The sequence below is a fragment of the Uloborus diversus genome, chromosome 3 (assembly GCF_026930045.1).
Source record: "Uloborus diversus isolate 005 chromosome 3, Udiv.v.3.1, whole genome shotgun sequence".
Classification (NCBI taxonomy): Eukaryota; Metazoa; Arthropoda; class Arachnida; order Araneae; family Uloboridae; genus Uloborus; species Uloborus diversus.
In genome coordinates, this window is record NC_072733.1 from 181,264,162 (window position 1) to 181,275,483 (window position 11,322).

Consider the following 11,322-nt stretch of genomic DNA (forward strand, 5'->3'; position numbering starts at 1 on the left):
TATCCGTGTTAGATTTTTTTTTAAATATTATTTGCAGTCCATGAAATTAAAAAGAAACGTCTTGTTTGTACTTACAACTGCCTAATAGACAAATCTTTTGTTTATATTTTACAGAATCTTGTTGCATATTTTGTTCCCCTTATCCACAGCTTAAAAGTAAACGAAATGTATTTTCCGTTTTGAAACGTAGTCTAAAAATTTAAAACTTAAATGATTCAAATTTTTCTGATCCATAAATTTAACTCAAAACTTTCTCCTAAATATTGTTCTTAGTTCCCCTCCCAGCAGCAAGAAAAATTACATTTGTGAGTGAAACCAACCGAGCAAGTAACATAAAGCTATCTATATCGAAAATAGTTACATCTCAAATGCATCTACAGCACTTAATCGACTGCTCTTATGACTTGTTGTTCATGATAGAAAACGAAAGTCTCACTGAAAATTACAATCTCTTGAAGTTTAAAAAAGGTCCATTGTGGTTACACGTGAGATACAAAGTGTTTCACCTTATCCCTATACTGTTAAAGAGAATTTAAGCTATTACAGTGATAATTTTCCATTCATATCTCACAGTACTTCTTCAAAGACGGTTGAAATGCTTAGAGGTAGCTACAAACTTCCAATATATTTCGATTGTTTACAATAGCAGTTATCGAACTGAGCTTTGTAATTGCGAATGTAGCTTTGTTCAGTTCATTTCACGATGAAGAAAAAACTTCATATTGTGGAGCAATATTTCATCGTGCCTTTTTCAATAGTAATCTCTGTCAAAAGTTGCATCATACCAACTAACAGATTTAAAATTATTGCTAGTCGGCGAAGATGCTTCATCAGGTGTATTATTACTCGAGCGTTAAGGTTATATAAAATTTCAAATGAAGAAATTTGTTTACATAAAAAACGTAGCAATTTTTTGCAGTTTAATACAGTTTAAATTTAAATTAATAATTATTTGCATTTTTTCCAAACTTAAAACTCCAACAATCCCAAACTGTATGAATTCCGCCAAATCATATTTCCGCGTGGTTTTGCGGATAAAAATGGTGCACAACCTTTAGTTTTAGCACACATTGGCAATCCAAGTATGGTAGTTTATGTGCATGTAAGAAACGTTATGACCATCCCCCCTCCCCCTTGAAAAACAAATTCCAGATACGCTACTACACACAAATATGATTATTTTGCAATTTATTTGAGAAATTAGTATTTTTTAAACCTGTTCTTTGTTAGCCTGCAGCGATTAAACTTAGTTGAACCGAATTATGTAAAGATCCGACGTAAATCATGGAATAGCATAAAGAACATATGCATATTTATTTTAAGGACCATCCAACATTAAATTGTTGAAGCTTGTACATAGATAATGAATGAATTATTGATACCGAACTAATTTTGGTATTTTCTGGGCTGTTCATGTGGAAACTACTGATCCATAATTTCGCTCTACCATTACTGCTATGGAAATACCAAAGCAAGTAGAACCGTCGGAGACCGCAATGCATTCCTGCTTTGCAGGATGCTATTAAAAAAACAATTAACAGCAGCATTTCTTTTCCGTTCGGCTTTCTTGCCAAACATGCTTTGCGCTTGTCGCTGATCGACTTTACAGCCACTGTTAAGTATACCTTTTGTGTTGATTGCATTTAAAATATCTCCTGGTGGTTGTATGTTGCTGAACATTTTCATTTGCTTTGAACCAAGGTTCACGAACTTAACGATTACAGTTAATCATTGAAGAGACTTCATTTAGGGCATTTTTTACAGGCTTTTCGTTCAGACCAAACTCATAAAAATATGAAAATTCGTTACATCGAAAACAGCTTTTTTATGATTAAAAATATAAACTTTAACCTCTTTGGATCTTTTTTAAGTTCCAAAAACCAGCCTATATGAAGTCCTCAGCAATAATTTACCTCTGCGCCGAATTTGGAAGAAATCCGACTAAAACTGTGGATTTGTATAAGGACACACACACACCCACAAACATACATCCCTTTTTATATATAAAGATGCATGGAAGGAAAGCCTTCACCACATCCCTCCCCTTTGAAAGATAAATTCCGAATGCGCTATTGTGCATTACTATGATTATTTTGCAATTTATTTGCTTTATTGGTACCCCTCGTCGGTGCCCTGGGTGTTATTTCCTCTGTATGTGCTGTAAATCTTTCTTGTGTTGTCTTATCTGTTAATAAAGAAGTCCAACCTTTCGAGGCAATGGCACCAAACTTTCCGTAGTTGTTTATTACGGATACGACAACAACAACATTGGTACCCCTGTTCTTTGACCGCCTGGAGCGACTTCTATTAAACAGAATTAAGTTATCGGTTATAGTTGAACCGAATTACTTAAAGATTCGACGCAAATCAAGGAATAGTATAAAGAAAATTTATATATTGCAAATTGGTTTAATAAGGATCTTAGAACATTAAATTAAATTTCTGTTGCAAGGATGAAATAGATGTGGTTTTAATAAAAGTAGTATAATGCTGAAACAGTCGAAGATGGTACGCCAATATTGAATCCTTATATATTATTTCTGTAGCCTGTTTTTGGTTTCTACGCGAGATCTTCCTCAATTCTTGATCGATTTCTTTGATTTACACCTTATTTTAAAGCTTATCGTGCAGGCTACTGACGAAAAATACCCACAGTCTAAAAATTGTTTTTTCGGGCAAAAAACCTGTTTTAACGAACCAGAATGAGGTTTTCGGTTAAATTTATAACTTTAACTTGCACTGTTAACGACAGAGCTGAATAGCTTGATCGGCAGAGCGTTATCCTGGTAACCAGGAGAATGCCTGTTCGGGTCCACGTCCGGACAATCTGCATCAAAAAATTAGAAAAATATCGCGCATTACATGAACAATGAATAACAAATATGAGGGAATACATGAGGTAGAAACGCTCCTAGCTGTTGTGAAAACTTGATGCAACACTGAGCTAAATTGATACTCAATTGTAAGGTTTTTTTTTTTTTTTTTAAAGCTTTGGCTCCGGGAAGAAAATTAAAGCATAATGTAAGCGAAAATATAAGTATCAGGTTTAAGATTTCAGACTACATTGAATTGTTGTTTGTTCAGTAAAATATAATAAATCGTATGTTGAAATAAAGATTCTTCTAATGAGTTTTTGACTCTTTGTACAAATAAAAAAAATACTACCTCAATTTAAAGGGTAATATATATATTTTTCTTCTTTTTGCAAAAAAAAAAAAAAAAACGAATAGCGTATTACATTTTTACTACATTTGAAAAGCTACGCTTAAAAAAGAACTTAGTTTAAATTATTTTGTATTTTAACCGTGCTGTTAAATGATGAACACGTGCTGCCATCTAAGTTATAATGGTTCAAACAGCCTGCGATAACAAATTGTAAAAATTTTCAAAAATAAAAACACTTCTCGGCAAGAAAAAAAATTTAAAATTACCTGTGTGTTTTTTTTTTTTTTTTCGGTAGAGCGTTTGGCTATAAACTGTCTGAACTTCGGGCCAGCTTGGGCTGTCCGACATAATAGCAAATTTATTACAATAGCATTACATGTACTCATAACATACAACAGATAACACAGGTAATAAAATAAATGCAATGGGAATGCTATTTGGTGTTTCGACTCCTTTATGCAAGCTACAGTTATCATTCAGATAAGTTGACTGCTAATCGAAGGGTGTTCTTCCCTTTTTTTTTTTGCTTTGACACCGTCCAGACCACTGAGCGTATTGTAAGCAAATAAAAAAGTATTAGATGTACCTAAAGGGAATCCTTTTTGTGCAGAAAAACATTTTCATTGTATGCTGAAATGTAGATTTTTCTAATAGGCAGTGTTCGAACTTTTGTACAAATGAAATAATACTACGCCAAATTAAAACTACGAGTTTCAACCAGTAAATCTTTAATTATTTATTCGAATACGATATAAAACATTAAATTTGTTATCAACTTCATTAGTAAGAAATCATTTTCTACTCCTCCGCTTTCGGCTGAAAAAAAAAACATTTTGTCTACGTTTGAAAAATTACACTTAAAAAACGGGCTCAGTTCAACTGGTTTTGGTTTTGAATTTTAAGTGTTTGATTAAAAGAAAAACAAGTGCGGGCTTTTAAGCCGTACAGGTTAAAGAAGCCTGCTATGGGAAATTGTTGAATATTCAAAAATAAAAACACTTATTTTTTCAACCGAATTTATTACTTCTCTAGAATGTTTGTTGCAATCGCTACTTAAGATCGTCCTCCTTCTTTAATCAAATTCCATGTTTTACGAATAGTTTTAAATCGTATCGTGCTGGCTAATGACAAAACACAGACGCATGATCTTATATTTTTTTCGGTGAAAAACTTTTTTACTGTGTTTTATTACGCATTCCTTCATTGAAAAGCATTCGAAAAGGCACAGTTGCTAGGTTTGTTGGAGCATCGTACTGTTAATCAGAATGGCGCCAGTTCGAATCCGTGCCACTAAATATCTCTTTAATGTTTCTTTTTTTTTCCGTCAGATGCTCACATGGGCAGGACTGTATTTGCCACAACCTGTTTTTTCACATGCAAAATTACTGATTTTTCACGTGTCACTCAGCTACACTTTTAATGATATTTATATTTGCATTGAAAATACGTACAACCAAAAGGGGAGCGATGATCAAATTATCACAACGTTGTATTTAACGAGGTTTTGTTACTGATGTCTTCAAATTACATGCCTTCTCTTGTGCGCTTACTATTTTCCGTTCACTTTTTTCGGTTTTTCATAATATTCTTTCTTTGAAATTTTTAACGAGCGAAATGTCTTATGAAACGATTCGAAGTACAGTGCAGAGTTCTGCACGGGTCGACTAGTGCAATATTATTACCTTACTCATGTTTGTATTTTCTCTGCTATTAACGGCAAAAACACTATTCAAAAATTACACGCAACACTTACTGTTGTGGATTTTATAGTTAAACAATATTTAAAAATTATAATTTAACGGTAGCATTCAAATCAAGTAGCACCAATGGACCCCTGGGGCTTCGTAGGTCGCAGTTTAAGAAACGATGTACAGCATCATTTCTTATATCTACGGCTTTCTCGCCGAACATGCTTTAACGCTTTAGCTAAATAGCATTGACGGCAACCGTTCAGGATACATTTTGTGTTGATTGCATTTAAAATAGCTCCTGGTGGTTAGATGTTGATAACCGTTTTCATTTGCTTTGAACCAAGGTTCACAAATTTAACGATTAAAGTTAATTTTTGAAAAAACTTCATCCTGAGCAGTTTTTTACTAGCTTTTCATTTCGACTAAATTTATAACTGTACAAAAATTCGTTCGTGCAGAAAAGAGTAATTTTATGACCCAAAATATGAAATTAGACCTCTTTGGGTAGTTTTAAAATTCCAAAAACCCACCTATATGAATTCCTGAGCAACAATTTACCTTTGTGCCAAATTTGGAAGAAATCCAACGAAAACTGTGGATTTGTATAAGGAACATACACACATACCCACAAACATACATCCATTTTTATATATATAGATGTATTTCAGAAATAGTAGGAAGTTACCATCACGAAACTTCACATTATTTTTTTCCATAAAAGTGCTCCATACTAAAATAAACTATAAATACGCCTTAAACTTTTAAAGATTGGCACTAAAAATTTATTTTTGTTAATCTCTGGAATTCATTTGTGTGTTAATTTAATTTTGACCATTTAAATATTACGTTTTCCCTAACTAAGTTACATTTCACAGCATACAAAGTGCTTGTGATGCAATTCTGTATCTCCTTACTTAGCTCAGATCATCTGTTATTGGCATATGATAACGATAAAAATACTACTATAGTTGAGACAAACCTAATCTGGTTGCATTGTGAAGGCTAAGCAGATTTTAATCACTGCATTATGTCGCTTCCAGGTTAGGTTTACCCCCACTATAAAGTAATGACACTGAAGAAACTAGATGCTTGCTTCAGAGAAACCTTCATTCAAAATTATCACCACAATTACTATTAATATTACTGTAGTATGGCACCAAACTTTTATAACAATGGGTTTTATATTTAAGCATTTAATAGGGAAATTGCATGAAATTTACTGTTTTTTGCCCATAACTTTTTTTCTAAAAAACAAATATGGTCAAACAAAGTAATGGGACCTAAGTTGAACCATGCCCTATCCATTAAAAAAAGAATCATCAAAATCGGTTCACTAGTGAGACGCTGTGAGTGGACAAAAAAAAAAAACATACATACGGTATGAACTGATAACCGCCTCTTTTTTGAAGTCGGTTAAAAAGACCACCTTAGAGCAGAAATTAAAATGGAGGGAGCAAGTCCAATCATTGGCTTAGCAAAAACTGACCCAAAGTCACGTGACTCAAATACGACGAGTGGTTGGCACGTTTTGCGTTAAACAAGCGAAAGAAACCCAATTTTTTCCAATGATTTGTTTTAAAATCTATCACGTGACTTGGGGTCTAGGTTTCATTAATGAAAGTCTTCACTCCTTCCATTTTATCTCTTCTCAATGTCGTGCGCAACCCGTCAAATCTTTTTGTAGCAGAAGAGCTGATTTCTTCCGTGCATGTGCGTATCGTAACATATGTCATGCTATTCGACACCCTTGTACCCAGTTTTTCTTTGACAGAGCGCGGCCCTTTGAATACTACGGAGCACTCCTCCCTACCTCCTCTCCTCCCAAGAGCGAAAATTTAGAGAAAAGAGAAAGGAAAAAATGTCAATGGCGCAGTCTATACACTCCCATCCCTTCCTCCATGGAAACTCTTCTTGTTTCCATAGATGATGTTCATGAGAAAATTCAAACATAAATATATTGGTAAAAAAATATATATATATATATACAGTCGAATCTCGATAATTCAAAGTTTACAAATCGAATATTCCTTAATGTAAAAATTTCCATAGGGTTCCAAACTTATGTGACTGTTGTGGAAACTTCCCATAACTCGAACTAGAAATAACTCGAACGTTTTAGCCGGTTCCTTGTGACTTCGAGTTATCGAGAGTCGACTGTATGTATATATATAAAGGTGACGAAGTTTCTTTTTTTCTTTCCTTGTACACAATGGCTAGGAAGCCCTATAGATCTTGTTAGCCTTAAACTCTTGTTTGAATGGTTTTTCGAAATTTTTATCGAAACTGATGTCATCCTTTTTGAGCATTGATGAAACATCAGGACCAAATTGCGTTGTTTTCAGCCGGGGGGGGGGGGGGGCATGAAATACTAAATTGAAATCTAACTTCAGAACAACGTTCGGAAAAATAAGGAAAAATTTTGACCTTTTTCTGTCTTTTCACTTACTTTTACTACTAGCAAATATAGAAGAGTCATTCCATGTCAGGTGACCTAGGGATCGCACCTCGACCTTCTCCGATTTGGTTGAAATTTTATAGAGGTGTAGAGATGCCTTTGAAACTAACCTATGCAAATTTTCAGCTTCCTAGATCCAAATCCTGGGGATCTAGGATCTCCGAAAAATGTGATCCAAAATGGCGGATCAGCTTTTTGTGCCAAATTACCAAGTTTAGACTAAGTTTACAGAAAATTTTATCATACTGGAAGCCTGAAATTTTAGGCTCTTAAAGTACAATTAACTGTTAATATATTCAAGTATTTTTGGAAATTTGAGCTCATTAGATTTTTTATAGCACGCGTGTAACCTCGTGAAAAAGAGCGGCGGGGAAAGATTTTCCTGGATTTTAGGTTGTCATAAAATCTCGTACTTCGTGATTACATTTTAAAAATACTTGTTTTTAATGGGTTGCAGTGTTAGAGCTTAGGTATTTATTTTCTAAAAGATATTGTCTTCCAAAGTGGCAAAGTGCTGTATAGGACTCGACCGATGCATCGGCCTGACCGATGCATCGGCGCCGATGGTTCAAGAATTTAGCCATCGGCATCGGCATCGGCGGCCGATGCTAACTTGCAGGAAACATCGGCCCATCGGCCTTAAAAAACGTCGAAAAGCCGATGGAATTGGCCGATGTTTTTGAAAAAAAAAGGACCTTTGTTGTTTTACTTTTTAATACAAAGTAAAGGGAGTTATTGTTTTCATATAAAATTGTTTACTTAAACTTCAGTATGAATTTCTATTTTAGTCACCGCTGAAAGAGTTTTTAATACTACATACAGGTACCAAACAAGTTTATTATTGCGTTGTTTCTTGCTGCTGGACGTACGTATGTATCTCTCAAAAGTCATAACTCAAAAATGGTAAGCTGTAGAAGGCTAAATTTTCGGATGTGAGGTGTGCGTACGTTCCAGTTGTGCACTTCCCTTTTTGTTTTCGATCGGGTGTTCTAAAAAGCCTATTTACTCATTTTTGTGGCTATTAATTACTTATTTCAATGCATAACTAATATAGCGTCTCAGACTGACGATCATTTGGTGATATATTGCCGAATTGGAGACTATGGAAACAAATATGAGATGGCGAAACCGGTTTTGTTTCATATTGTTAGATTCCCGTTGAATCGATGCTAATTTTTCGATATTTGTAATATGAATCACAGTAATGCAGTCTTTTCTGTATCGCTTCTGAGGAGTTACAAGTTTGGGGCCCGTCGAAATACATTTTGGAGCCCTATTTCTGTATTACAGAAGTAACATTTATCAGAACATAAACATTTATCATAACCATTTTTGTAACTCCTACGGTGCCCCTATGGTTATGGGGCCTCTCGTGCAATTGCAAGATTTGCTATATTTTAAATCCGCCACTGCACGTCAAAACAAACTCGGGTGCAAGCTTTAAAAGGGTTTTTCTGCTCAATGTTTATGAGTATTTTGAACTCTATTTTTTACGACTATTCTTTGTATTTGCGAGAACACTTGCGTGCCCCTCCTCCCACTCCCTCAATTTCTGAAATTAAACTCTAGTTGAGCTTCTGAGCTGTTTAAAACTAACACCAACCATAAAATTAGAGATTTTTTTTTTTTTTCAAGCTTTATCTATTGTTTAGGAAGAATTTAGAGCATTTAATGTAAGAAATTGATTAAAGACGTTTTGAATGGTGACATAATTCGGAAATCAAAGGGACTTTTGAATTTTTTCTTTGAAAGTGCTGAAGCAGATTCAGAAACTCTTCCGAGGCGTTGGTGGTAGCGGTTCTGTACTAAAAAAAAGAGACCGAAGTTTGATGTTGTGAGTTACTCCAAAATCAGAGGGTGACCCCCCTAAACCACCCTCGTCGTTTCAAACATTTCTTAAATATTTAGCGATTATTTATTTTGGTCAAGAAATGTCATTTTGCGTATTTCTTATACTTGTTTCACCTTTATTTCGTAATGCGCCATCTTTTTTGCATCATTAATAGCGATCGATTTTTTTTTCTGTTGTAAGTAACTATTTTTATGTATTTATATAAAAACAATGAATAAGTTATTTTCGTTTTCATCATATTTTGAATAATATGTTATAGAACAGTTTCAAGGATTTTCTATTGTGCAATTTTTTAAATTTCAGAAAATTATTGTTAAATTGAAAAATTTAATTGGAACTTGTTTGTAGTTCTTCATTAAAGATTAAACAATCAAATTGTTTAATATTACTTGTGCAAACATCAGATCAAATAGTATATGTATTCAGTTAGTTACTAGGTATAAATATTGAGTTTTTGTTTATTGTAGCTGCGTTTTAAGAACCTCGCTCTTTTCATGGCTATTTCTTTTTTCAGCAAAATTTATGTCACTGTTATAGCTTTTATGAAAAATGCAAACTTTTCTATTCATAAATTTTAAATAAGTATAAAAATATTCCTATTATGATTTAATATTGTAATTTATCTGTTACCTTTTTTATATAAATTTGATGACTAATAAACGTCTACGTGCAATCTTTAAACTTGAATTGCGTAATTTGCTGACGATTTTATACTTTTATTCTTGATTTGTTTTTTGAATGATCAAACAACATATTTTAATGTTTTTCAACTATGTTTTGTGTACCTAAATCCATACATTATTACGATATTACTGAAATCTTAGTTATATATTCAATTAAAAAAACAAACAAAACAATTGGTTATTAAACTGTCTCTTTGTTTTTCTTCCTTTTTTTTTTTTTTTTTTTGGCTGTTGTTCTTTGCCTTCCATTATACAGCAGTCAAAAAAGGAGAAGCATAACTACAGATTGTACGTAGTACGATCTATAAGTTCGGGGGACAACCTGTATAAAACCTCCTACAGAATAGTTCACATTACCGAAGCACATCCACCTTCAAAGGTCACCTTGAGGGACTATGTACTACTTCTGCCAGTGTTCATATAACTTTTGGAAACACTTCTGGAAGCCATTTTTCGCTACATTTTGTGATGCAGCTTTATCTTCTCCTGACGGAAGAAAGCGGCGTCCATGCAAATGTTTTTTTGCTGGGAACAGGTAAAAGTCACACGAAGCTAAGTCCGGCGAAACATATGTTATTTGTTTGTCATATCAGAGTATTGACCAATCGAACCGCGCATCCTCAACATGAAAGTCGCCTTCTTTCCCACGATGAAGTTCAAGAAGCAGCGCAAGAGGCCTTCTAGGAGGTAGCGATAAATGTCTTCCAGGAGTCCTTCTAAAAGCTAAACGAACATTGGCAGAAGTGCATAGTCGTTCAAGGTGACTATTTTGTAGATAGATGTACTTCGGTAATGTGAACTATTCAGGGTAAGGTTTTATACAATTTGTCCTCGAACTTTTATATCATAATACGTATGTATGAGTTTTCAACTTATTATTTCATAACCTTTTTGAGTGACGCTGGTTTACGCGCATGAAGACATCACAAGAGAATTTGCGATAATTAACTAAGGAGGCGCTCAAAATGAATATTTTGGTCATCTATATGTTCTTAGGTACATATGCATGTATAGATGTGCCGAATAAACTAGTGAAGTTTAAATTGGATGATTGTAAAATAGAAATTTAGGTCGAAATCTGATTTTTTTTTTTTTTTTTTTTTTTTGTGATTACAATTCCTTATTCGTAGAAAGGAATTAAAATGAAATGAATCAATGATCCTTTAAATCCCTGAGAGTCTTATCAATTTATTTCTGTTAGTTTTTTTTTTTTTTTTGCCATCGGCCACGGCATCGGCCATCGGCCATCTTTGAACAATCGGCCAACAATCGGCATCGGCCCATCGGCCGAAAAATGCCATCGGTCGAGCCCTAGTGCTGTAGCTCAAGTTTGTCACCTCGCATCGCCTTTTCGTTAATACCATGAGAAAGAACAGATTTTTTTCTCTCAAAATAAGTGTTTTCTACGACGGTGTTCTTTCGAATAAGGATAGAAAAATTAGTTTGAAATTATGTCTGTCGTAACGAATTGCCACG